The sequence below is a fragment of the Bos javanicus genome, chromosome 18, assembly GCF_032452875.1.
Source record: "Bos javanicus breed banteng chromosome 18, ARS-OSU_banteng_1.0, whole genome shotgun sequence".
Lineage (NCBI taxonomy): Eukaryota > Metazoa > Chordata > Mammalia > Artiodactyla > Bovidae > Bos > Bos javanicus.
Window position 1 is genome coordinate 13,880,353 of NC_083885.1, and position 25,827 is coordinate 13,906,179.

General features: G+C 60.3%; 1 protein-coding gene and 1 long non-coding RNA gene across 4 annotated transcripts in view; one reads left to right on the forward strand and one right to left on the reverse strand.

Annotated features, from left to right (window-relative positions):
• The window catches only part of ZNF469 (zinc finger protein 469), a 251,781-nt gene that overhangs the window by 211,918 nt on the left and 14,036 nt on the right, over positions 1–25,827 (forward strand). For 2 of the 3 annotated variants that reach the window (XM_061386968.1, XM_061386970.1), the window contains one exon: positions 25,654–25,713. The gene's annotated coding sequence lies outside the window, so the exon portion shown is untranslated. Of the gene's footprint in view, positions 1–23,517; positions 25,714–25,827 lie in introns of those variants that run through there. The other variant, XM_061386971.1, reaches the window with a different exon arrangement.
• LOC133230084 (uncharacterized) lies at positions 6,602–10,692 on the reverse strand. The gene is made up of 3 exons (XR_009730744.1): positions 10,172–10,692; positions 9,704–9,799; positions 6,602–7,356 (listed from the first exon to the last, which is right to left on the reverse strand). It is a non-coding gene; the product is annotated as an uncharacterized LOC133230084 (long non-coding RNA).

Below are 25,827 nucleotides of genomic sequence, written 5' to 3' on the forward strand. Positions count from 1 at the left end.
TCCAGGCCTGCTGAATCAAAAATCACTAGAGGAGGGCCTGGGGCCTGCGTGTTCATAAGCTCCCCTGGCGACTTGAAGGCTTTATCCACGTTGAAGCTGGAGACCCTCCTAAGCCCTCACCTCTTTGTTCCTAGGTGTTGTGTTTTAGGTATGCCGGACAGCAGCTGTCCACACACGCAGCACTTCCTTGCCCACTGCCATATCATTGCACATGCTGTTTTTCTCTCTTTGGGACGTTTGGAAAGCTCCTATTCATCCTTCTAAACCCACCGCCAACATTGCCCTGCCTTTCCTCTGAGGTTTACCTCCCAGGAAGCATAAGTCCTCTCCCCTCCATTCCTCCTTCTTCATTCCACCCTGTGCGTAATGCTTCTGCGTCTGAAGTCCCTGGTGTGCTGGGGCCTGACCCCAGCTCTCCTCCGTGCTCCCAGAGGCTGGCTGGGCCCCCAGCATGGAGCGACCTCCAAGCATGGATGTGGAATGAATCCGGGCATGCGTGGGTGGGTCGGTCTCTGCAATCTCAGTAAACATCTGGCCACAGGGCCTGGCAGGAAGTTGACCTCGAGGGTACCACTCGGCTGGCAGCCGTCTATAAATACATTCTAAACTCAGACCAGCCCACGTGCATTCCTGCTCCCCACCCTGGAGTGCCCTTCCCAGCGGAAGAAAGGCAGCCGGCGGCCCTGCAGGCCTGGCCAGGGTGGTCGCTCCCGGCGAGCGGGAGCGTGTCCGCTCTGGGGTCAGCTCAGGGCCCAGCACATCCGATTGTTATCTGAGCGCACGGGCCGGCAGGCCAGTGCCCGGGCTGCATTTAGCTCTGAGAGAGGCTCCCCGTGCCGACAGCGTGCTTTTCTTGGACATCTAGGCTATGTTTATGCCGGGCTGGTGCCTGGGGAGTAATTAAAGCCTCAGAGGCTCCCAGAGGGGCCTGCCTGCCCTGGGTAGGTGCTGGGTCTGTGCGCGCAGGCCTGAGGCCCCTGTTCCATGCAGCCTGTTGAAAAAAGACTGAAGCTGAGCTGTACTCTGGGGGCTCTGAGCTGAACCCCGTCAGGGGACTCCGGTGTGTCAGGAAGGACGAGGGATCTGGGGGAAGGTCAGCCAGCCTGGGCTGCTTCAGTGTGTCACCTCCTGGATGCTCAGCCCTCCTGCCCACAGTCCGCACTCACGGTTTTGCCGCCCAGCACAGGGGCAAGTACCTGTATGGCCCACAGTGGGTCTGAAAGGGCTCTGGCTGCCACAGGCCAGACCTGGTATCCGGCAGCCAGCGTCATGCTCCCCAGAAGTGGAGTGGACGCCTCCCTGCAGCCTAGCTTCTTGGACACGCGCCTTCGGCAGGGACTGCCGGCCCTAGAGCAGTGATGGGGCCTGGGAACACGGCACTGTGGCTGGAATGCAGTGCAAGCCCTAGGGACCGCTCCAAGTCCTGGTGGCTGCGCAAGGAGAGGGACAGGCGACATGAGCCTCCACGGTGTGACTGACCCACGTCTTACCTGCCGTCTGTAAAAGCCACCCCAGAGGTGCTTCTCATTTTTCTGGGTTTAGCAGGGGAAGGGACAGCACCATGTGCGCCCAGAGCAGCCTGGGAGGCAGGATTGGGGATCACACTCCCATCTCAGCTCCCCTGGGACGTCACGCCCCACGTGTCCTGGAGCCCAGCTGTGGCTGGTAGGTTCATGGCCCCAGAGGTCAGGGGACAGGCAGGTTCTGGCGGGTAAGGGAAGGAGACACGCCGTGTCCAAGAGGACTCGGGGCTCGGGGACTCCTAGCCCTGTGGTTTCCACGAGGTTTCCATCCTCACAGTCCCCGCAGGCTGCTGTGCCCGCCCCAGGCATGCACGCCTCTCAGCCTGCCCCTCACCGCACCCCCTGCCCCGCTCCCCTGGGCACCACCTCCACCCAGGCAGTTCCCCAAGCCTGGCTCAGCCTAGACCCTACCTGGGGCAGACCGTGCCGGCAAGGCCTCAGGAAGGTGTGGCAAGGAGGCTGTTTCTCTGCCAGCCACAGTCAGCCAGTGAGGAAGCGCTGCAGGGAGTGTGAGGTGTCCAGAAGTGGAAGGCAGCGGTGCAGGGGTGGTTGTATTAATGGATGATATTTTGTTCCAGTAGAGCACCATGTGTTACATAAAGTTGTATGCATTGCATCATGCGAAGTGCAGAACCATGCCTTTCAGTATATATTTGATGTTTATAGACTGCACGCTGTGCTCCTGGGATGGTGTGCCAGTCTAGGTACCACCTGCCAGGCACCATGTTAGAATTTTGCCCGGATAATTGGTGTCCCTCTCATTGTACCCCTCTGGGTGGATTAAGACACTATAATTCCCACTTGAGGCTCCAAGGCTACAGTGACTTGTCTGAGGTTGCACAGCCATCGAGGGGAGCTGGGGTTGGAACCAGGTGTCAGCTCCGGGAGGCCATCTGTCCATCCCACCGTGCGGCCCCCACCACTAAGAGCATCACCACACTGAGACTGTCCCTCCTCTCTGGACGCCTGTCTCCGAAGGCCACAGCCCCGGGCTGTCCCCAGTGGACTACGCCACCTCGGTCCATGCTGGTCGTCTCACACCCAGGCCCCTGTACAGGCAGAGTCACGCACAGGGATGTCCGCTGTCCATTCTCTCATTTTCGGTCCCCATCTTATGCCCCCTCTCAGTGCTTTCCCCTCGTCATCCCACTTTTAGCTGGACCGTGTTGTGTGCACCAATCAGCTTTGTGCAAGCGGCAGAACAACTCTTGACTGGCTTGTGGGGCCGAGAAGGCCCTGGGATGGTAGCATTCTCGGAAGTCTGCCTCTCTGCCTCTGGGCTCTATCTTTGCTGCGTGGACCTCGAAGGAGACCCTCCTGAGGGAGCCGGAAGGCCTCTGTCCTGCCCGCCATCCCAGCCTCTCCTTGGTGGAGGTGTGCCCACCACACCCCAGTCTCTGTGGTCTGAACATGCCCTGGGGCAGGTCTGGGTCATGCACCCTCCCCCTGACCGGTGGTGGGAGCGGCCTGAGTCTCTCCCTTCCCCATCCTCCAGCCCTCATCGTGGGGTTTGCCCCTGTCCCAGGTGTTGGGGAAGGGAGGGTGAGGAAGAAGGAGATGGGGAGGGCACAGCTGTGCACCCTCCTAAGTTAGTAATCTTTGCTCTGACACGTAAACACGAATCCGAATATTTATATAGGTGTCTTGTACGTGTGTGTGAGATAGACGGATTCTGTCTAGGAGATTTCACTTAGACACGATCCAAGGTTTCAGTGGCTACAAACGTTGGAAGCCCCCAGGCTCGGACGACCTCAGACCCTAGTTGCAGACACACTGGCGTCCGGGTGTCTGGGAGTGATGGTCAGAAGAGGAGCCCGGCCCTCGTACCCCAGCCTTCTCGTTTGGGGTGCAGGCCCCGGGGTGTTAGAGCGCCCAGAGCCCGGGCACAGGTCAGAGGCATCCCTGTCCCAGCCAGCTGGGTGGCGCATGGCAGATGGCGCCCCTCTCGTCGGCACGCTGGACAAAGCTGCGTCAAAGAAAACAAAACAAAGGCCTTAGAAAGCACTTTATCTCAGCAAATAAAGAGTGCCGGAGGAAGCTAGTGTTCTCTCCCTTGGACGGGCCTTTGATCCCTGCCTCCCGCTGCGGAGTCACAGGGGCTCCTGCAGTGACGCAGGGGGCAGCGAGTGGGGCGCAAGGCCCTCCCCACTTCTCTCTCAGGGCCCCTGCTTCCCGGCTCAGGACACATCTGGGTGCAAAGACGTCAGGGAGGAGGACAGGCTGACCGGTGCCCCAAGGCAGGGGGACAGGAGTTCTCAGATGAACTTGGATCTGCGTCCTTGGCAGCAGCCCGGAGCGTCTGGGACAAGGATTGTGACCAGACGGTCAGCTGGGACCCAAGTCACTTTCCCACAGGAAAATGATCATTTTCACGGGTCCTGGGACAAAAACGATAGTGATAAAGTTACAGCAGCCGTCGCTGAGCTGCGCCTATTGTGCCGAGAACTTGAGTTTGCACCCTCCTGTTTAACCCACCCCACAACCCACTTAGAGAAGAAAGCTAAAGCTGAGAGATGCCGAGGTCTACAGCTACCCGCTGCTGCGTAACAAGCAGCCCCAGCCTAGGGGACTCACACGACTGTGATTTATACGTGTTTGTGCTTCTGTGGGTTCTGCTGCAACAGGGTTTCTGCTGGTCCCACCCAGGCCCCTCGAGGGGCAGCATTGGGTTGGTGGGTTGGTAGGTGGCCAGTCGGTCCCAACTGGCAGTGCTCACATAGCTGGTGGTTGGTGGTTTGGGCAGAGGCCAGCTGAGAATACCCCAGCCGGGCAGCCCCTCTCTCCTGGGTGTTCCTTCCCCAGGGCCGGGCCCAGGGCCACCTAAGGGGGAGGGCTAGGCAGGGCCCACAGGCCAGCAGGTGCCCTGGGACCCCCAGGGCAAAGCACCCAGGAGGTGAGAGCCACACCCCAGTCCCCACCACTTCTGGACTCGGGGTAACAAGCATAGTGTGACCCCAGACAGTTCTCACCACCTCCCTGGACCTCGAGTCCTCCGTGAGGAGCTGGGGATGACATCATCCTGGCAGCTCGCAGGTTAGTGTAAGAATCAGCCCCCAGAATATATGAGACAGGTGGGGTGAGCAGAGGGTGCAGTGAGCTGCTTCCAGCAGCGCCTACTGTGGTGGCCATCACTGGGGAGCCCAGAGCCATCCGCCCTCATGGCAGGAAGGGACTGGGGCACCACTGGGCAACCTTGACCTCCAGTGTCGGCACACTTGAGCCCAGATTCTGTCCCTGCCCATGGCAACCCCTGAACCTCAGCAACATCAGGAGCCTAGCTTCCACCTGGGTCTGGCAGCTAGAAAATTGGCTCTTCTTTCCAGATGGCGGGGGGACCGAGGCACTGCCTACTGGCAGAGGGGTGCAGATTCTGAGGGTGACCTCTGCTCTCCTAGGCACACCCTGGCCAGCACGGAAGGAATGGGTCCCACGGCCTCTGTGGTTCGCGGAAGCGATTCGCCGGTGCCTACTTTCTGGAACCTCCAAGCCCAGTGGCCTCCTTGGGGCCCGGAACCCCGCCTCTCCCATCAGTCCCTCCTCTCAGCTGTGAAAACAGAGCAGCGGCCACAGGAGCTGGCTCAGCCCCGGGTCAACTGGGGGCTGCAGAGCAGGGACCCCAGTCAGAGGCTGACAGTGAGCTGAGAGCCTGCCCCAGCTCCATCTGAACCTCCTAGCATCCGGGTAATTGGCAGTCGCCCTGCTCTCGGGGTGCTGCAAGAGGGTCTTCTAGGACCCCAGCACGGCAGGTTAGTGCAGCCGGGGGCTGAGCCAGCCCAGGGAAGGGCTAGGAATGAGATGGGGCCAGGAAGGGGCCTGGAGGCAGAAAGGCAGTCTCTCCCTCTGGGCCCACTGACAGGCCAGGTCCCCCACCCCCAGCCCCTTGCCAGGTCTTTGGCCCCCGAGGCCCTGGAGCCCTCCATAGGCTCAAGCAGAAAAGGGATCCAGACCTTCAGTGATTTTGTATGGTCCCTCCCCCCACGGGATCACAGAGCTGACCAGGAGTCACTGGGGAGAAGGAGGGTGTATCCCCTTCCCAGACTTGGGACAGAGCTGTCAGTGACAGAGGTGGTATCTCTCCTGCAGGCACCCGTGCCATGCAGCGCCAGTCATGGCAGGTCTGCTCTCAGGGGAGGAGGGGTTCACATGGTGGGAGAGGGGGAAGTTGCTTACTCCAAAGCTTCAGAGCATCATTAATCCTACTGTGAGCCAGGGGTGGAATACAGCACTCAGGGCCCTAAGACCGGAATTGTAGTCCTGATGATGGATGTGTGGTTAGATGATGACAGATGGTGGGTGGATGGATGGATGGATATTGGATAAGTGGATGGATGGATGGTGGATGGATGGATGGTAAGTAGATAGGTGGATGGACGGTGCATGGATAGGTGGCTAGATGGGTGACTCCTTTTGCCAGTCATTGTGCCGAGCAGCAGACACAAGTGTGAACCCTTCAGGCTAATCCCTGCCCTCCGAGAGCTTCCCATCCAGCTCAGAAGGCTGAGTGACCAGGTGGACGGGTGGTTGGAGGGCTCTGGGCACTGGGAGTGGACACTGCCCTGCGGCACAGTGATCAGCTCCCTGGAAAAGGGTGTGGTGGGACGAGAGTGCCGTGTGGACGTGGGGTTTGAAGAGTCCCATGGATACAGACACCCCAGTGGGGCCTGGCCCCTGGTCAGTCTTGACTCCTCTACAGTCGACCTCGGTCCACACCTGTGCCCCAGGCTTCCAGCGTTCACCTCTCTCTGAGTCCTCACGTCCCTAGCAGGAGCAGGGGGTGCAGGGGTGTCCACACCCGCCTCAGGGCCTCACTCTCCTGAGTCCCTTTGTCTGACCCGGCCCACTGCTCATCCATCACCCTCTCCCAGTCTCTTCTCCTGGCGGGGAGACATCTGGGCAGAGTGGGGGTTGGGCGCCCAGAGTCACGCAGCCAGTTAAGCTTCTGCTGATTCTCTCATCTGACCAGCCCAAGGGGAACAGAAAGGCACCATAAAAAGGCCAGTTTACCCTAAGAAGATAAGACCATAAATGCCAGCACCCAGCCACACATACCAGAGTTCAGATATGTGAGAGATACGTGTAGATCAGGACACTCAGCTTTTACAAGGTCCAGATGCCGGGCGGGGAGGGCGGATGTGGTCAGGGCGCTGCAGAGCTGGCCGTGGAGGGCAGTCCTGGGAACGGGCGGAGTTGGGACCCTCGAGCCACATATTTCACCCAGAGTGAGGCGCGCCCCAGTAGCTGACCCTTTCTACTTTACTATTATTATAAATTTACTACTTGGACTCTCTTTCTTTTAGTACCCTTTTACTCTGAGAAGGACCCAATTTGGACTGCACATTCTCTGGTCTGCATCAAGGCCAGGAGGGACTGCTCCCTGCCATCCCCCGCTGAGGGACCCTCTTTCCAGAAACCTTTCCTCCTGGAGCCGACAAAGCAGACGGCATCCACGTGCTGTCAGGTAGCCCAAGATCCCTGGCAATCCTGGGGTCCTTAGAAAAAAGTTGGAATTTTTCTGGCAGTCGTTGTTTTTTAGGATAGCTGTTTTCACGTGTTTATGTTGGACCTTTTTAAACGTCAACAAAGGTAGTGATAAAGGCACCCTGAGCAGCCCATTGGCCACTGCGGTGGTTACTGAAACCTGGTTGCCTGCCCTCCGAGTTATCCTTGTTGAGTTTCTGAAGCAAATCCCAGATACAGCCCCATTTCATCTGCAAAGATGTCAAGAAGAGCAGTTGGTCCTTCCGAGGTGAGACAAGGGGGTGCTCCGTCATGGGGGCATTTCAATCAGCACATCAGTGAGTTTCTGGCGTGAAGGGCTGTCTGCCTTTTTAACCTAAATGAGAACGAGTCGGTGGTTGTCCCGTCACCATATCCCTGCACAGTCTCAGAGGGAGGCCTGGGCCCCCAGAGCTTTGGGTGTCCAGGAGTGTGGGGGGATGGTTTGGACACCTCTGGTGTCAGGATGCTGCCTTGCAGCCCATTGGAGGCAGGAGGTGTGTGCCAGTGTGTGAACAAGCGCACTTGATGAGGTGTTTCTTCTGAGTTGGCAGGTAGGGGACAGCAGGGAGCTGTGGGAAGGAGGTTCGCACCATGGGGAGAGGCGAGGCCAGGCGGCTGAGTGAGGAGAGAGGTAACGAGCAGATCACAGGGTGCTTTGGGCCGCTCGCGAGAGCCAGCAGCTGATGCCCAGAACAAAGCTGTCGCCCAGCAGGGTCATCTGTGAGCCCCTCACCCTACCCCACCCTACCCCCATGAGTTTATATTGGTCAGGATATAAACAGCTACAGGGGAGCAGAACTCAACTCAAAATAGGTTAAATAAAAAGACGACTGTTGGTTTACCTAACTGACTGCATGCATGCTTCAGGCATAGCTGGATCTAGGTGCTCAAATAGTGGCATCAGAATCCAGTCTAATAGGACAGTGGAGGGTCGGCCCCACCAAAGTCACACGTTCAGGGCAGGGGGGTGGGTAGAGGAAACCCAAGGTGCCATTGCCAGGAACAGGAGGATGGGTGCTGGGCAGGCAGGAAGCAGGTGATCTCACAGCAGAAACATTCACAGGTCCAGGGGTGGGCCAGGGCTAGAAATAGGGCAGAGCCAGAAGGGTCAAGCCCCGAACCCGGGGTGTGGCCACAAGCAAGATGGGCACCACAGACTGGCAACCCTGGGTCAGGTCCACCTGGTGTGTTTAGTTGCCCACAGCTGTTTTAAAATCATAGAACTCCACAAGGCTGTCCAGGTTCCTGGTGGAAACCCAAGATATGCATCCATGCCGGGCCCACGATGCCACTAGGAAAACAGTCAGATCGGGGAATGGAGCCAGAAGCCCCTGCTGGCCACAGTCCCCAGCGTTCCCTATTGCCCACCCCCAGAACACCCACCTTGCCTGTGTTCTCACCGCTTCCATTTGGGCATTTGTATCTGCACCTCGGGACCTGGAGGGGGTACCAAGGGCGGGAGAGGCTGAGAGAGTGTGGGCCCAGGGCTCCAGCCAGGTAGCATGAACAGGAACAGAGCAGAGGGTTCAGGGGGCCCCAGTAGGCACCCAGGAAATGCAGACAAAGTTTAGAGTATCTGGGCAGTGAAGGCCAGCCCCTCCCAGCTGCCCAGTGGGGCCACCGTGTCCCGGCCATCTATCTCCTGCCCAGTCAAGCCCTGCTGGTCTGCTCCAGGGCCCAGACCCAACATGCCCTCCAGCCTGCAGCTCTTGGCCCCAAAAGCAGAAAAGCCCTGCAGTTCAACAGATCAAGATGGTTCCTGCATTCTCCTCCCACCCACTCCCCCAGAAGGCACATGCTCACACACACACACACATACACATCTTGGCAGCTGGCGAGCGCTAACGTGGCTGAATTGCTGTTGGGGACTTTGAAGGAAGCTAATTAAAACCAGCTGAGATGTGAAAAGCTGGAAGGTGGCAGGAGCCAGGGACAACTTTCCATGGGGCTCCGGAGCCAACTCTCTGCCACCGCCAGCCGTAGTGTCCAGCCAGGCCCCGCGACAGCCCAGCCTGCCCAGAGGAGGGACCGGCCAGGAAACTGCCCCTGCTCAAGGCCGAGAGCTGCACGCGGGGCTGGGGCAGGAAGGCAGGGGTGTGGGGGTCGGGGTGAAGTGGTGGAGGGGCCGCAAGGCTGCTCAACTCTGTGCCTGCGGAGTCACCAGCTGAGGCTCCAGGAGCAGCCCTGCCCCTCCCCTGAGGGTGCTCTGCAGAGCACCCCACAGCCGCATCCCCCACAGCCGGGGCTGGGGCCCCGCACCTTGCGCTCAGAGGAGCAGTGAGCTTCTTCAGAAGGTCCATGTTGGACCCTGTTCATCATCAAAGCAATTGCCGCTCCGTGTCAGGCACAGATGTTTAAAAAGTGAGCCGGTGAGGCCCAGTCCCTTCCAATCCCCACCGCAGACGTCCAGAATTCTCTCCATGAGCACAGGCTGGCTTCTGTTTGCTTTTTATGAGATAGATCTCACTGCGCGCACACCGTGGGCACCTCGCTGCTCCATTGGGGTGGAACGGGGTTGGTACTGCTCCCATCGAGTGTATCTGTTCACACACTGGCACACACCTCCTGCCTCCAATGGGCTGAGAGGCAGTGTCCTGCCACCAGAGATGTCCAAACCATCCCCCCACACTCCTGCCCCCTGCTGCTCCGCCTTCATCTCTGCAACAGCCCCCCAGGAGTACCTGGGGGTCTGTGTCACAGTGACCGATCCTGTCGATGGCCTTTGGAGTCCCAGGTTGCTTTTCTGTTTCTTCCAATCTTTGCATAACCTTTCCAGTCTTAGCATAAACATGTTATTTTAGGGAAAAAAAAAAAAAAAGGATCAGCAGGCTGTGCCTAGAGGCTTGGAGGTGGTTGCACCTATCAGTCAGTCCTACTGATGCCCGAGGCCAGCCTGTTGGGACATCACCCGGCCTTTGCTCCCCAGCCGCTGTGACCCCAGCAGGTGCCGGCAGTCAGCCTTGGTAGGGCGAGTGGCAGAGACTCAGGGGACCATGCCCCCAGGCAGAAACAGCTGGCCCAGAGCTCCCACGTGCATGAGCCAGTGCACCTCCTGGATGTGTGCATACACACCAGAGCCCCCCACCCGCGTGTGCACACTCAAATGCACACGCACACACTGCCCTAATTCTTGCCTCCCCAGAGCCTACCTGGGCAGGAATCTTGTAACAGGCACCATCTGCTGGACACTTGGGCCAGTGGAGGGAGTCACCAGGCCTCCAAGAACCAGCTGAGCCAAGGCACCACCCCCCTGCCAAAGCAGAGCCCCAGGGGTGGGAGGGCCAGTGGTGTCATACCCATTTTTCTGGTGGGGAAGTGGAGGCCCAGGGAGATGCTTTCATAACATCACTTTAAAACATCCACACTTTCTGTATCTTATACCCAGGCCTGTCCATTCAAGCTCAGGGCAATGGGAGAGATTAATTAATATAAACATAATGGTAATGGAATAATAGCTCACAGCCCCTGAGGAATAGGACCAGCTCACTGGTTTGCATACAGTGTCTGATGTAGCCCCACAGACCATGTGAGCTAGGGATGACCCATTTACAGGTGGGTGAATGAGGCTCAGAGAGGTTAAATCAGTTGCCTGAAGTCACACAGCAAGGAAGTGGTGGTGCATGTGCTCTGACATCATGACACCATAATGCCTTGGTCCCACTCTCCCAAGAGGGGGCTGACTGACCTGGGCCCCCAGCTCGTGAGTGGGGCCAGGACCCCTCTCTCTGGGGTCGACGTGCCTCAGGCTGCCACTCACACCATCTTCCCCTATGGTCAATGTCCAGGGTGGTCCCACACAGGGAAGGCTACGGAGCCCAGAAGTCAAGGGCAGTGTCTGGCTTCTTAGTGCATGCACTGGGCTCCGTCTGCTGCCCAGGAGACAGAGAGGGGACCATGGGGACATGCCAGCTGGGCAGGCGATGGGACAGACACACTGTCTCCCTTTCCTCTTCTGTCCACTGGACCGGAGCCCACGGCAATTGCATCGTTTAGCCCCCGAGGCTCAGGTCCCTCACCCCAGAGCAGCAGTCCAGGGCAGGGTCACTCCAAGTGAGAGTCATCCCCAGGTCAGGGTCACCCCAGTTCAGGGTCGCCCCAGGTCAAGGTTGGCTCAGGTCAGGGTCACCACCAGGTCAGGGTTATCCCAGGTCAGGGTCACCCCCAGGCCAGGGTCACCCAGGTCATGGCCAGCCCCAGGAAGATCACCTTCCTGCAGCAAGGTGTGCACGGCCCTGTCCTTCCCTACCGTACGCTCTCCCCACTCAAGAGCTTCTAACAAGCTGGGTCTCCAGGGGTCCCTCCTCGTGAGAGGAAAAGCCCCCAGTGGACTGGGAGGGCAGGACCACATGTGACTGGGCCCTGTGCCCACAGCCCCAGAGCTGCCCCTCATGCTCTGGGGAGGAACTGGCCTGGATGATTTGCCCCTCCAGGCTCACAGCAGCTCGGAGGCCTCGGCTGGGCACAGCCAGACACAGGCAGCGCCTGGACTGGGGCTTCCCCTCCCTAAGAAGGGAGCGAGGAGAACAGGTCCTGGCCGCCAATGCCAGCACCAGCCTCCTGCTCTCACTGGCTGTGCCGTGATCTCGAAAGGTATTAGTAGCTTCTGAGCCTCAGCGTCCTCACCTGTAACACAGGGGAAGATGTTCACAGCCACCGAGCAAACACTGTGCACCAGGCACGAGACACCTGCATCTCCTTTGGTCTCAGCACATTGCTGGGAGGTGGGGACTGGTCAGCAGGGTTGCAGGAAGACAGTAACCACGCGTGCTCTGCACCCACGCCACCCCCCACCCAAGACAATGAGAGAGACAAGTTCCCTGCATCTTGCTCCCTTTGTAGCTTGGCGCCTAGGAAGCTCAGAGCTTAATTTGGCCCTCCCAGCAGATTTTGGCTTCTGTCCTGACAACCTGTGGTGTAGGCACCATTTTTCCTGTGCCCCTTTTAGTCCTTGCTGGGGCAGAATTACAAGTTTTAAAGAAACAAATTGGCGGGAGGGGAATCAAAGATGGAGGAAGAGAGGGAGGGGCTGCTGCTATCCGACCAGTGTGAGGGGACAGCCCTAACCAGCAGTCAGGGTCGGCACCCAGAGTCATTCCTGCACATACTCGTGAGCACCAGCTGTATACACAGCACTGCCTCCAGCATCTTCTCTCTCTCTCCCCTATGTGTGTGCGTGTGTGTGTGTGTGTGTGTTTGTGTGTGTCAGGCCCCCTTCCAGTCCCCAGTGCTTGGCTCACACAGGCTTCCTGCCTGGATGGGCCTTGCCCCCCTCCAACTGCTGCAGACCCTCACTGGCTCAAAGGCAGCCCCCTCCACCTCCACCTCGAAGGCCAGAGGGAGAGGACTCTGGGGCCGGGCTCCCCACGGCCATCAAAGAAACACATGGTCACAATGCCTTTTCAGTCCCTGCAAAATATTCCGCTGTCTTCCTTTCTTCCCTCCTTTTCTCCAGCTGATGAAAGAAAAACAGCCCGAGGGCTGGGGAGGGAGGGGCGTTCTGCGGGTCTCAGCCAGCGCCACCCTCGGAGGCCAACAGAGCCAGGACTTGCCTGGGATGAATATCCGCGTTATTCGGGCTGCACCCCTTAGGGCCGAGGCCCCTCCCTGGCCAGCCATCCACTTCGGGCCCCTCTGCAGGGAGGCAGGGGCATGGGGGCTGTGTCTTCCAGGCTGCCAGCAGGGGTCGTGACTCCAGAGACCCCCAGAGTGCAGTCCATGGAGGTCCCCTGGGGGACCCTGGGCTCAGGAGTCCCTGACCTGGCTTAGTTTCCCCAGCTCTGCAGGTGCAATGTCGGGGCCCCAGGGGGCGCCGCAGGAAGTGGGTGGAGGACAGAGGTGGGACACGTGACTGTGGAGCCTGATGTCACCAGGGCCAAACCAGCGCCTGTGACGGAGGCTGGCGGCCCGTCCACGTGGGGAGCCGCTGCAGGGCAGTAGGGCACAGGGGCCCTCAGGGCGGCGATGTTGCCTGTCACATGCCCCGTGTGCGTGCCTTACGCACACGTGTACATGCGCACACATGCTATAAAAACATACATGCTTTATGAATGTATGTAAATGCACACTTTTATACGTGTGTCCACTTCATGATGACATTTAAAACAAAGCTGGATAAAGCAGGGCCAGGAGATATTAACAGAAAGTGCAGGGACTGGGCTCAAGGTGGACCCAGTGGTCAGAGGTGCCGCTGGACAGCCAGCATGTGTGGGCAGAGAACAGCCGTCTGTGGCTGTCTGGGGAGCAGGGCTCCAGCCAGAGGAGGCCGAGGTGAAGCCCCGGGTTGGGTGAGCGAGGGCTCTGGGTAGGGCCCCTGCCCTGGAGGCTGTGGGGAGAACGGACTGGGGAGGTGGCGACGGGTACAGGGAGGTGACCGCAGTGGCCAGTCTGCCCCCACCTACATGGGGCCTCTCCTCCAGGTCTCTGTCTCTCCTTTTCTGTCTCTTCTAAGGACAGGGCCACCCTCACCTAGGATGACCCATCTTGACCACCCCTACAGACACTCTGTTCCCAATAAGACCGCATTCCCAGGTTCCCCGGGGCAGAGGAGGGTGGTCAGGACCTAGTGACGTCTTTGAGGGGACACAGTCCAGCCTACCCACCTCCCGCCACTCACACTGCCTGGACAAAGCAAGGGAACACAGACCTGAAGGAGAATCGCACCCATTCGGACTCTGCAAGGAGGGGTCCAGATCCCAGGCAGCCACGGTGGGGAGGTCTCTGAGGCACATTTCCAGAACAGGAACTCTGGAGGGAAAGGCCCCAAGGCATTCTAGAAGGCCCAGGAGGCAGGACCCCGACGGTCCAGGGGCTCATGGCCAGGATGGGACTTAATTCCAACACAAGTGAAGCTCTGGAGCATTTGCAGAGGGGAATGTGGCCCCCATCTGTTTGGAAAGACCCCCTGGCGGCTCTGGGGAGAGGGAAGTGCAAGAGGCCCCAGGGAAGCTGGGGACATAGTGTTGCAGACAGGAGATGGTTGCCTGGTCCAGCGAGGGAGGGGCACCAGGGATGCAGCCGAACAGAGACCAGCCCAGGTCTCCCAGCCTGCGGCCTGTCAGCTGTGTGTTCACGGGCAAGTGTCCCAGCCCCTCCGGGCCCATCTGCAGAGTGAGGAGGAAGGTCCCCTTCTTGTCACACAGCTGGATGGGACCACCGTGTCTTCCAGGACTTCAGACCAGCCCCCTCCAGTGTCCTGGAGACCGAGCAGGCCCCTCCACCAGCCAGCCCTGCCCTCCCCGGTGAGGAACCCCACCCTTACCAGGCAGCCGCCAGCAGTGGGTCTGGAAAGGACTAGGCCTGGGTGCTTGTTGTGGGCGGTCAGGTGACAGGCAGCCACTGGCGCCTCCCACCCGGGAGGGGAGCCTGAACACTTCTGTCCCTCCTGGAACCCAGGCCAGCCTCAGGCCAGGAAGATGCCCAGGCGTGGGCCTGGCACACCCCCACCGTCCCTCAGGCCACAGTGCTCAGCTTGCACTCGGTCTGCAGAGCCTCCCCAGCCGGCCTGCTCTGCAGCCTGCTGTGTGACCTGCGGCACAGGGCATAACCTCTCTGACCCCCACTTTGCCAGTGCAGGGGTTTCCCCCTCCATCAGGGGTTCCAGCAATCCTAGAGCTTTCCAGGGCACCGCAGGCCTTCACCAGACGTGGCGCCAGGAGACCTGAGTTCACATCCTAAGCACCCTAAACCTAGCCCCCTAGTGGGGTGCGGGGTGGGGCACAGTGTCCGTCCTTTCTGTCCACAGTCCTGTCCTGGCGCCTGGCGGGGAGCCTGGGCACAGATGAATGAGTGAGGGAGCCGGTGACCGAACCCATCCCCCCACCGAGGGCACAGCCTGGGGGGCCTCCACCCACAGGAAGGTCACGGGAGACCAACCACAGCCCCAGTTGCCCCAGCCGCTTCAGCCCACAGTACTTATTTTGTCTTAGGTGACTTTGCTGCCAAAGTTTTAAAATGGGGAGATTTCACTTTAAAACCTGGATTTCTGGCTTTTCCTGAAAAATCAGAGGGCTGCCTCTGTGCTGGATTTCCTGGCTGAGCAGCTGCCCGGCGGGCGGGGCAGGCAGGGTGGGTGCCAGGCGCTCCTGCAGCCGTGGACCCGTCCGCGGGGAGGAGGGTGGGTGCCGGTGGTCTGGCTTCTTCCCCTCCGTGAAGAAACATGTGCTGATGCGGGCAGGGTGCTTGGCACCAAGACACGGAAACGTTTATACTAAGGAAAAGCTCGGTCCAAGGGGAGAAACAGCCAAATCCATGGTGTGTCCAAGAGGATGGGACTGTGCTGAATCGCACACGGCCAGGTGAGCCCAGGGGCTGCCCGACCTGGGGAGGGGCGAGGCAGGAGTAGGGGGACAGACCCAGAGGCCTGAAGCCTCCCTTCCCTTTCTCCACCCTCAGGGGGTGCGGACAGGACAGCGGGTGCTGAGTGAGGGAGCAGCCGTAAATGAGAGGCTGGGCCCACGCCTTCCGGGAAGGGCCGTCGCTGCCCATGGGGGCCGGCTGGCAGCCCTTGTGTTTCAGTACCGAGTCGTGTGAGTGAGTGCCTGTCCTGTCGGCCTGCGGCCCCCGCTCCTTGACCCCTGGCTGCATGCCCACCTCGGGGTCTCAGCTGCCCCTTCTGTGCAGAGCTGGTGGGTGCGAGACTCGGCCTCCCTGCCTGGCCCCGGGCGAGATTGCCACGGCGTGTCGTGCCCAGGCAGGGGCGGGTGGCTTGGTGCTGGTGCGGCTCCAGCCAGCGCTGCCTCTGGCTCTGTGGCCTCAGCCTTCCCTTCTGTGGACAGTGGTGCCCCCTGCAGCCGGCCCTGGCTGTGCTCTGGGGACAAATGGGCTGAGGAGGGACCCCAGTCCTGCCCCCTGCCCCACCCCACCATGTTCTAGGAGGGGAGGTGACAGGTGCCATCAGGGGAGGGCTGGCAGGGAGGGTGCAGAGGGGCCTTGGCGAGGCGGGGACCCTGAGCTCGGGCAGGGCAGCACAAGGCATGGACGGGGAAGCAGGCTGAGGCTGAGAAGGAGCTTCCAGGCCCCTCAGCCTCAGACACTGGGGCCTCTGGTTCCCTGCACTTGTCACACCTCGAGCCCCTTGACCGTAAATCCCAAGGGTCCCCAGGAGGAAGGAAGGGGCTCCCTGCTTGGTCTCCCCGCCGGCATGCATCCCCCCCAGAAGCCTTGGAGTCTGATGTTCCGTGGCTCCCCAGTGCCCACGCTTCACCCCAACACGTTGAGTGCTCCCCACACATGGGCACCTGCGGAGTGGACCTCAGGAGCCTGGAACAGATGTGGCCGACGGTGGCCGGCCTAGCAGGGATAGTGAGAAGGAAGTGTGTGTTCCTCCCCTGCCCCCCGCTGGAGGAGCCCGGAGCCCCCAGAGCGTGGGTGTGATGCTGGGTGGGGAGTGAGTGGCCAGGCGGCAGCTCCTGGGAGACCGACAGGCGGTGGCAGTGATGAGGTCCTCAGGCGGGTCAGGGCCTGTGAGGGAGCAGGACAGAGGGCCCCAAGGCTGCAGGCAGAGGCCGGGGGCCTGCAGGGCCACATCTCCCTCCTGCCCTCCACCCTCTGGAACAGCCAAGCCCAGTGGACACCCTTGGGGAGGGCAGCCTCCCGCCCCTGGGACCAGGGGCTCTGTGGAGCCAAGCCACTGCAGCCAGAGGCCCACAGCCACCCCGATCAGTCCCTCCTGAGCTCCGATCACCCACCACAGCAAGGGCACCCGGGGGAGGCTTCTCAGAGGGGCTTGGTGAGCCAGGTCTGGAGCGCTTGAAGCCCAACTGCCCAGAGACGGCTGAGGCCGCACTGTCAGAGGACAGGCTCGCAGGAACTCGAGGGGACAGTCCTTTCCTGGACCACCGCCTGCTATGTGGCCATGGCTGGTCCCGTCTAGACACCAGGATGATGGCAGACGTCCCTCGCCACCGAGGAAGACCCTGGAGCAGCTGGGACCCGCAGTGGGACTCCAGCCCCCCGGGTCCTCTCAGGACACAACCCAGCTTGTCCGCAGATGACAAGGCAACAGGAGACTGGCCAGAGCGAAGCACCCACCCCCCTAGCACGGAGGAGCCCAGGCCCCTACCTGTCTCCCACACCAAGTCTCGGTTTCCTCATCTGTAAATTGGGTTGAGTGCCTACCTGCTTACCATGGGTGGAGCCATGAGCCCAGTGGGCATCAGGCATCCCATTGGACCAATTGCCCGGGCTCCCCACCTGACACAGCCCCCCACAACTTCCGATGCAGCAGATCCCCGAGTGTCCAGGGCCCCCCACCTGGCTCCTGCCCAGTGGGCTTCACTAACCCTCTGGTTCTGAGGAATGAAATCATAATCACTTTTAATTGAGAAAGGAGGCTGATAGGATTCTGAACTTGACAGGACAGTAATTAACGCAGCCATGGAAGCTCATTAATCTTGTCGCTCAGGAGACAGCTCATTAAAGCCCGCCATCCCTGCATCCCCACCAAGCACAGTGACCTCTACACAGGCCCCTGCTTCTCACGGGGAGGCCCCACGTGGGGCGACATGGTTGCTTCCAAAAACCAGAAGGCTTCCAAGCTCTGTTTGGGGGTCTCAGGCACAGGGTGGGAATTCCAAGGTTGTGTCCCAGTTCATTTACCTCCCTCAGCCTCAGCTTCCTCTCCTGTAAAATAGGTCTGATGTATACTCCACCCCCGGAGAAGGCAATGGCACCCCACTCCAGTACTCTTGCCTGGAAAATCCCATGGATGGAGGAACCTGGTAGGCTGCAGTCCATGGGGTCGATAGAGTCGGACACAACTGAGCGACTTCACTTTCACTTTTCACTTTCATGCATTGGAGAAGGAAATGGCAACCCACTCCAGTGTTCTTGCCTGGAGAATCCCAGGGACGGGGAAGCCTGGTGGGCTGCCATCTATGGGGTTGCACAGAGTCGGACACGACTGAAGTGACTTAGCAGCATACTCCACCCCAGGCTGGCTGGCAGGTCAGATGACGGCCCGGGGGGCCCTGTCCCGAGGCCTTGAAGAGCCAGGAGCAAGCCCAGCCCAGGGAGGCCCATTGAACATGCAAAACAGGCCCGATGCATTCCAGGGTCCCAGCCCCCCTCTGCAGCCTGGTCCCAGCTCTCTGTCACATGTCAGGGTCACAGGGTGTCCAAGCTTCCCAGGCACACTCTGGCCCCAGCCCAGGCTTCAGACCGAGACTCGGCCTCTGGGCGCTGGTCCTTGGCCTACCCTGGACCAAGGGTTCTGAAAGCCCGTCTCTCACGTGAGGCCCATGGAGAGGAGAGGGTGTGGACAGAGCCCCTCCAGGCACCGACGCTGTGACGACAGTGCCCGCGGACTCCGTGTCACAGGGTTGACAGAGGACTGGCAATGTTTATAACCAAGAGTCGCATATGGATGACTGGAGGGTCGATTGGAGGCAAGGATGGAGACAACCTTTCCGACAAAATCAAAACTGCCCAGAGCCTTGAACACCCTTCAGCATCCAGGGTGTCCCGGCATGGCCGCGAGCCCGGGCTCCAGGGCCCACTGAGGCTGGGGACCTCGGGTGGGGGACAGTGGTGTCAGACGACAGGGGTTCAAGTCTCTGAGAGAGGATGACCACTCTGGACAGAGCCCGAGAGGCCCGAGTCTGCAGCCATGCTGGGGGCCAGGTCCACCCTGGGGCCCGAGCCACCCCACCCTCTGGGTCCCTCGGAGCGCCTCCTTCTCTTGCACCCTTACCTTTCTGGGGGATGGGAGGGTCCCTGTGTAGCTGGAGCTCCCAGACAAGGGCAGGCCCGGGGTCTGCGGGGGCTTTTTCAGAACCACTACACATTTGGAGCGATGTCACCCTTCCCTTCTCCAGGAGGCCAGGAGCTGGGCCTCCTCTGGCCCCCCCAGATTCTGTTATTGGCTGATACAAGTGTCCCTGGGCTGCCGCCCTCCCAGTCTCTGCTGCTATGTGGCCGTGGGCAAGCTCCCCCTCTCTCTGAGCTGCCATTGCACAAGGTGCTCCCAGGGGTCCTTGTGCTGGAGTTCTGGGGCCAAGCTGCCCCCAGGTCCTGCCCTGTTCAGCATGGCTTTCAAGGTGGCCTCATGGAGCCCCGGCCACTGTCTCTCGTGCTTGTAGCCCTGCCGCCCTCCCTGCCCTGACCAGCCTGGCCTGGACGAGCTGCCTCTCGGCTCTGGGATGGTCGGCACTCGCTCCGTTTGCCTGGAACTCGGGTGGGAGTTTCCCAGGGCCGCTGAGCCCCAGTATGCTCCTGCAGACAGGACCCCAGCAGTCTTCTCAGTGGGGGGTGGACACAGCAAGGCCAGGCAAGGCGTGGCCAGAGTTCCCTGGGCAGAGCTTGGTACACTGTTAAATTCTAGGGTGTAAGACCTGCTCCTAAAACACCATCCTCACCAACAAACGTTCCTGGACCCAAGCACTACTTGGAGAGATGGGGAGCCCAAGGGTGCTGTCTGTGCACCTCCACCCCTTCCTCCCCCCAGCAACTCCCCACCTGCTGGCTGCTGCACAGAGAACATCCCCAAGGGCCCGTCTACAAATGAGGGCCAGAAGCAGAGGGCAGGCAGCCCTGCACGACCCTGGGAGGAGTGTGGGGGCATGCGTGTGGTGTGAGCGTGTGCATGTGTGCATATATGCCTGCGTGTGTGCAAATCTGTGTGTGAGGGTGTGTCCCCATGTCTGTGGACTCACCTGCCTGTGGGTGCCCGTGGGCCCACGCATATGCAGCTGTATGCTGCACACCCCCTGGTGGCCCCCCAGACCCGGAGCCCCAGGTGAGGGCTGGGCTCCAGGGTCCGCAATGCATGTTTCATCCTGTTCCGTGACATTGTGCTTAGGTGGATGGGGGTGCGCCCGCTAACAGTGACCACAGCGCTCCCGGAGGTGCCTGGCGAGGTCAGCTGGTGGACTGGGCAGACCCGGCTTCTCTGCCACCGGGCTGGCCCCTGGGGGCATTGCAGAGGGGCAGACAGTGGGGCCTGAGCACCATGGCCTGGGCATCCATCAGGCAGCCTGCTTGCGGAGACGTGTGGTGTGGCAGAGGCAGACGGCAGGGGGAAATCATGTTCCCTGAGAGATTGACAGATGGGCCTCGGGGCAGAGGATTCCTGGCACAGGTGGCCTTGGAGCTGGACCAGAAGGAGGGAAGGAGGGACACCCCCAAGGGCCTGGCCCATGCAGGGGTCTAAGCAGCCTGGCATGCGGCAACACAGAGGGTGGCAGGGGCGAGTAGGTACCAGGGAGGGTGGCGGCAGATGATAGCAGAGGGCAGAGGGGCAGGAGGGTCCAGGCAGCCTGTGTAGCACTCTTGACAGGTGGGCACTGAAGCAGGTGCTCAGGGATGACAGCACGAGATCCCCCGTGGCCCTGGGCAGTGCTGAGGGCTCCTGCCCCGGTCCCGGTGTCCTGACCTCTGCAGACCATGCGCCTGTCTTCCTCTCGAGTCTCTGGCCCTTTCCTGCTCAGCCTGTGCGCCAGTATGGTCCCTCCCATCCTGCAGTTTGGGCACCAAGGTCCTTGGAGAACTGCTGGTGTCCAAAGAGCACCAGTCAGCACGGGCGTCAGGGGTGACCCTTCTCGGGAGTGGTGGCCAGTCCTGGAAACTTTGATTTCCGGTGGCTCTCCTGAAGCCGGGCAGTCAGCTGTGCCAGCGAGCGCGTCCGGATCCACACGGGCCCTTGGGATGCGCCAGATGAGGCACTGCGGTCCGGCAGCTGAGGCCAGGGGGCGGCTTCTCGGGCAGAGCCAGGCGTGGACAGATAGCCCTCATCTCTTCCCGCATCCACCCTGCCCCAAACCGTTCTGCACCCCCTGCTCCATCCTCCTTCCAGGCCCTGCTTGGACTTCCAGGGCTCCCAGCACCGTCAGAGTTAAGGCCCTAGTTCTGCGTCATGTCCAGAGTGTGGCCATGTGGTGTCAGCAGGCTGTGGGACTTGTTCTAGGAGGAATCGGCCAAGAACTAAGTCGGGATCCTTTTCACACCCCCCGAATATGGGTCTCAGGGGAACAGGAGGGATGGAGGCATTCACAGCTTCCATGGGCAATGGGTCCCGCCTTTCAGCACGAACCCCCGGCAGCCCCGCAGCCGCCTCCCTGTCAATTGTGAAGACATCGTTTTCTCCCCACATGCTCCTCTTATCTGCCTCCTGTTAAAGGATCTCAAATATGCACCCCGATAAGGTGGAACGCACCCCCGCTTCCCGGTCCCATCCAACACCAGCCTCCACTTTTCCCCAAAGTAATTAAGATAAATGCAGCTGATAATTTGCCCAGGATTCTTAAACAGACCCTCGGGCCGTATCTCAGATATAATTTTACCTGCTAAGGTTTATCTGAGTGCTCGGGTAACAGATAGTTTTTAAGCAAAGCGGCAGCTTTTGAAGCAAAAGGAAAGGGGAATGTTTGTAAAATAAATGTCACAAGGAGCCGCTGCGGCAGCCCCTCTGTGCAGGCTGTGCCAACCGAGACCCCGCCTCATCTGGGCCGGCCACCCTGCTCCGCTCGTTGCCCAGGATTCGGAACCCTTTGTGGGGCTGGCCGGGAAGGGGGCTGGGCTGGGCATGGAGGGGGCACAAGAGAGCGGCCCGTGGGGGAGGCTGGCAGGGGGTGGTTGTGGGGCGGTGCCCAAGGCTGTGCCCCTCATGCTTTTCCAGCCTTGCTAGTCAGGGATGACCTGGAGCGGAGACCCTGCCCGGTTGAGCTGACGTGCAGGGTGTCCATCGGGGAGCAGGCCGGCGGCGGGGGGCTGGTCCAAGCCACGGGCCAGCAGTGGTGCAGGCACAGGTCAGCCAGGCGGCAGGGCCAGTGTCCAGGGAGGCGCAGCTCAGGGCACTTGGCCTGGACGGGCAGCCAGAGGCGGGCAGGGGTCTATAAAGGGGCCCGGGTTGTGCCTCCCAGGGGGGCATTGTGTGGGGGTGGCAGAGGGTGGAGGGGGACACGGGGGTGGGGACAGGGTCCTACTCCAGGCTCTGCCTTAGACAGCCCAGTCTCCTGGAAGCCTCAGTTTCCCCGTCCACACCTGGTCAGGCTGGACCCTGGCTGCCCATCACAGCCTGGTCCACCTAGCAGCACCTACATCTTGCCTCCTGATCGGTGTCTAGAAAAGGGGGTTGCCTAGGGGGTGTATGTCCACGGCATCCCTGATCCGCCAGAAGACCCCCACTGGCTGCCCCCTCGCCAGCCTGCTCGCCACCCCAGCCCCACCGCGCCTCCCAGCTGGGGGACCCACCCCCCACGCCATACCTGAAGGACCCTTACCCACGGCCTGGCCACACATGGCCGAGGGTCACCTCCTTGGAGGGGCTTCTTAGACCCCTGTGCCTGCTACCCTCAGCCAGACCCCGCTCCCTCCCTCTGCCCTGGTCACAACCGGCAGCTACAAGCTCCTCCCGAAAGACGTCACACCGTGCTGCCCTCACCACATGGGGACTGACCCCCTCTGCAAACCTCTGTTCCCACCTGTAACAAGAGTAAGCACTGGCCACAAAGGGCAGCCATGAGGTCAAGGCGGTGTCCACACGGTCCTCTGCGGTCACTGCCGTTGCCTCTGCACCATCCCTAAAGCTGCCAGCTCCTCAGGGAGGGACAGATGATGCAGGAGAGGGGGACAGCTGCCCAGCCTGCCCCGCCCACACCTGCTCCCCATGCCTGTCCAGTCACCCAGTGCCCGGCCAGCAGAGGCCACACACAGGCACCGCCAGGCCAAGGCCAGGATGGAGCAAGTGTGCAGCCTACCCTCACAACTCGTCCAATGCTGACCGCTTCCCAAGGGCACTGGGGGCCAGGGACCCAGCCAGGACAGGACAAGGGGACGAAAGGGCAGATGCCTCTACCCCACCTCACCATGGGCCTTGCCCCTCGCAGGTAGAAACCAGAAGAGGCCAGGTTCCTGCCTGTTTAGAAGGTGCAGCCCCACCCCGACAAGAGAAACATCCTAACAGGGGAGTTAAACACGCCCACCTCTGGGCAGGTCGGCAGCAGGGAGACTGAGGAGACCACAGGGCCACAGCCAAGTCTACTGCCGGCCAGAGGTCCCGAGTCACAGAAGATGGGAGCCCGGGCGGCCTGAGAGGTCAGCAGCCCCAGCCCCTCGAAACTGAGGCCGGAGGGCCCAGGGAGCTGGGCCAGGGAGGGGAGCCGGGGCACAGAGCTCTGACCCAGCAGGGCCATCTGTGCTGAGCTGTCCAGACACCCGGTGTTGGGGGACAGCCCCCCAGTGAGAGCTCCCAAGATCATTCCTGCTTCACCGGTGGACACACACATAACTGAAAGGGCAATTCTTGGAAGAGGGAGGCTGGAGAGGAGCCTGGAGGAGCAGTGACTTCATTCAAAGCCAGCATCTGCGGGCTTAGTGTGTGCGGTTCTGTCCAGCCTCCAGGCCTCAAGCCTTTGAGGCCAGAGCTGTGATCACCGCATTTTATAGCCAGAAGTGCTAGAGCCAGGATTCAAGTCCAGACCCTGCTGACCCCCCTGCCAATGGTCTCCCTTTAGAAGTGAGTAGGAATTGGGAGGGTGGGGGAGGAGGCGGGGGCATCTGGGCAGGGGCACTGCTTAGACAAAGGCCTGAGAGGGTCTGGGGGAGTGGGCAGGAGTGGACAGGAGGGCCCAGATCAAGGACGAGAGGCCAGAGCTAAAACGGGGCAGGTTGAAAGGAGAGCTGAGGGCAGAGGGTCAGGAGCAGAGCCTGGACTCCCTGCTGGGGCCTGGGGTCCATGGAGAGGGAGTACTGGAGGGCAGGGGCCCAGGCTTGCAGCGGGACACCCCTCACCAGGAGCTGCCACCCACACCCAGCTGGAGCCAGCCAGCACCACTGTGGGCTTGAGTTACCCAGAGGCTGGGGCCAGGTGGTGTTTCTGAGTGAAAAGGAGATGCCTGCACTCCTGGAGTTCCCGGGGTCAGGCCAGGGTCTGGGGGATTGGATCTCCCCACTTCAAAGGGGCCCCAGGCCTGCTGAAACCCACACCGGCCAGAATCAGGGGGCTTTGCCAAGAGCCTGGGCAGGGATGGGAACCCAAGACCGGGCATGCGCTGCCCGCTGCCTGCCCCACTGTCTGAGCACCCAGGACGGGCCATCAAATCCTTGAAGGGGCAGCCAGTCTGGGGTGCCCTGAGTGCTGAAGGCAGAATATGGGGCCCATTAGCTCTGCCCACAGGCCCGCACGTGGAGGCAGGGCCACCTCAGGAAGAGAGGGGCCCTGAGGTGGGGCCGAAGTGCAGAGATACTCGGTCCTGCACAGGGCAAGCATAGTCCCCGGAGGCCTGCCTCGCACCGCCCCACGTTCACTGCATGCTGTGTGACTTGGACAAGTCACATGACCTCTCTGAGCCTCAGTTTCCTCATCTGTGGTTCCTGTTGATGTTTCACAGCAGAGTCAGTCACTCACCACTGTGTGACAGATGCCTGACCTAGTGTCTGATCTCTGAATGAATGGAGTGAGTGACGGAATGAAGGAGTGAGTGAATGAATGAATGAGTGACTGAATGAATCAGTGAGTGAGTGAGTGAGTGAATGGGAAGCTGCAGGGAAGATCTCTGCCTCCTGTAGGCCCTCCCCAGGACTTGGCCTGCCCCACTCCAGGCAAGGGCACGCTTTCCGCCCTGTGATGCCAGAAATCTCCACATCTCGGGGGGGATGCGAGTCAGCACAACCACCAAGAGTTGTCCTAGTCGTTCGCTAATGCTGAGTGACAGACAGCAGCTTGAAATCTAAGGGTTTCTGTGGGTCTGGAATTTGGGCAGGTATTCTTTTCATCAGCCGCCAGTCGCCACGTCCAGCCCCTGTTGAAGGGGAGGGACTTGGGCTCCACCTTTTGGAGGGAGAAGGATCAAAGCATTGTGGTTTCAACATTTGGCCAAATGTTGAAACCACAACAGTGGTTACCTGACAGTGTCTTTAGATCACAAGTGCGTTTGCCCTTGACCGTGCTGTTTCTTCTTTGGGTTTGTTCTGCTGGTCTCCTTACACATGTTCATTGCTTTACTACTTACAAAGGCCCAGAGAGGGCAACCCAGCATCCGTCCACCCAGAAGGGTCTGGGTGTAGGCTTAGCTGTTCCGCAGAATGTTCTATAGCCGTGTGTTGGTGGAAAGGTGGATAGACAGATATCAGCCAGGAGTTGCTCTATGGGGTGCTGTGGAGGTACCACCAAGGTTCACTGTTAAATGCAAAAAGGGAGGCACAGTGTGTGCAGTGGACTATCTCTTGTTGAAGAAAGCGGGGAGATGGAAATATTTATTTACATTTGCTGGTATTTGCATCAAGAAACTCTGGAAAGAAACACAAGAAGCTGCTTCCTGTGCTGACCCAGCAAGGCAGGGAAAGAGCGTCCGTGGGCTGGGGGTAGAGATGGGGGCATTGTGGAGACCTCTCACTTCAGACTCTCGAACCACAGGAACCTGTGATCTATGCACATGAAATACCACGACAAGAAATGTAAAATCACTCTTAACCCAGTGCAAAGGCCACCAGCTGACCCCGGCCCTGCAGCCTAGCCCCGCCCCTGCCCCACCAGGGCTGGGGGTCCCCCGAGCTCACCCAGCTCCCCACGGCCCTGCCCTCAGTGGCTTTCCAGAGGCTCTGCAGGCTCCATGCTCCCTGGCCAGCTTCCCCTGGGGCTCTCAGTCCCCAGCCAAGCACCAGAGCGATGCTGACATGCTCCCCATTTTCTTTGCAGCCAAGAAATCCCCACCAACAAGGAAGCTGTGCAGCAACCCAGCTGAAGGCCGACTTCCAGGTATGTAGAGTGGATGGCCAGCGTGGACAACGGAGCTGCCCGGCCCCCACCTGCCCCACTGCCCCGTCTCCTTCATCTTGCTCGCTTACTCGGGCAGTGCATCTCACCCATAAC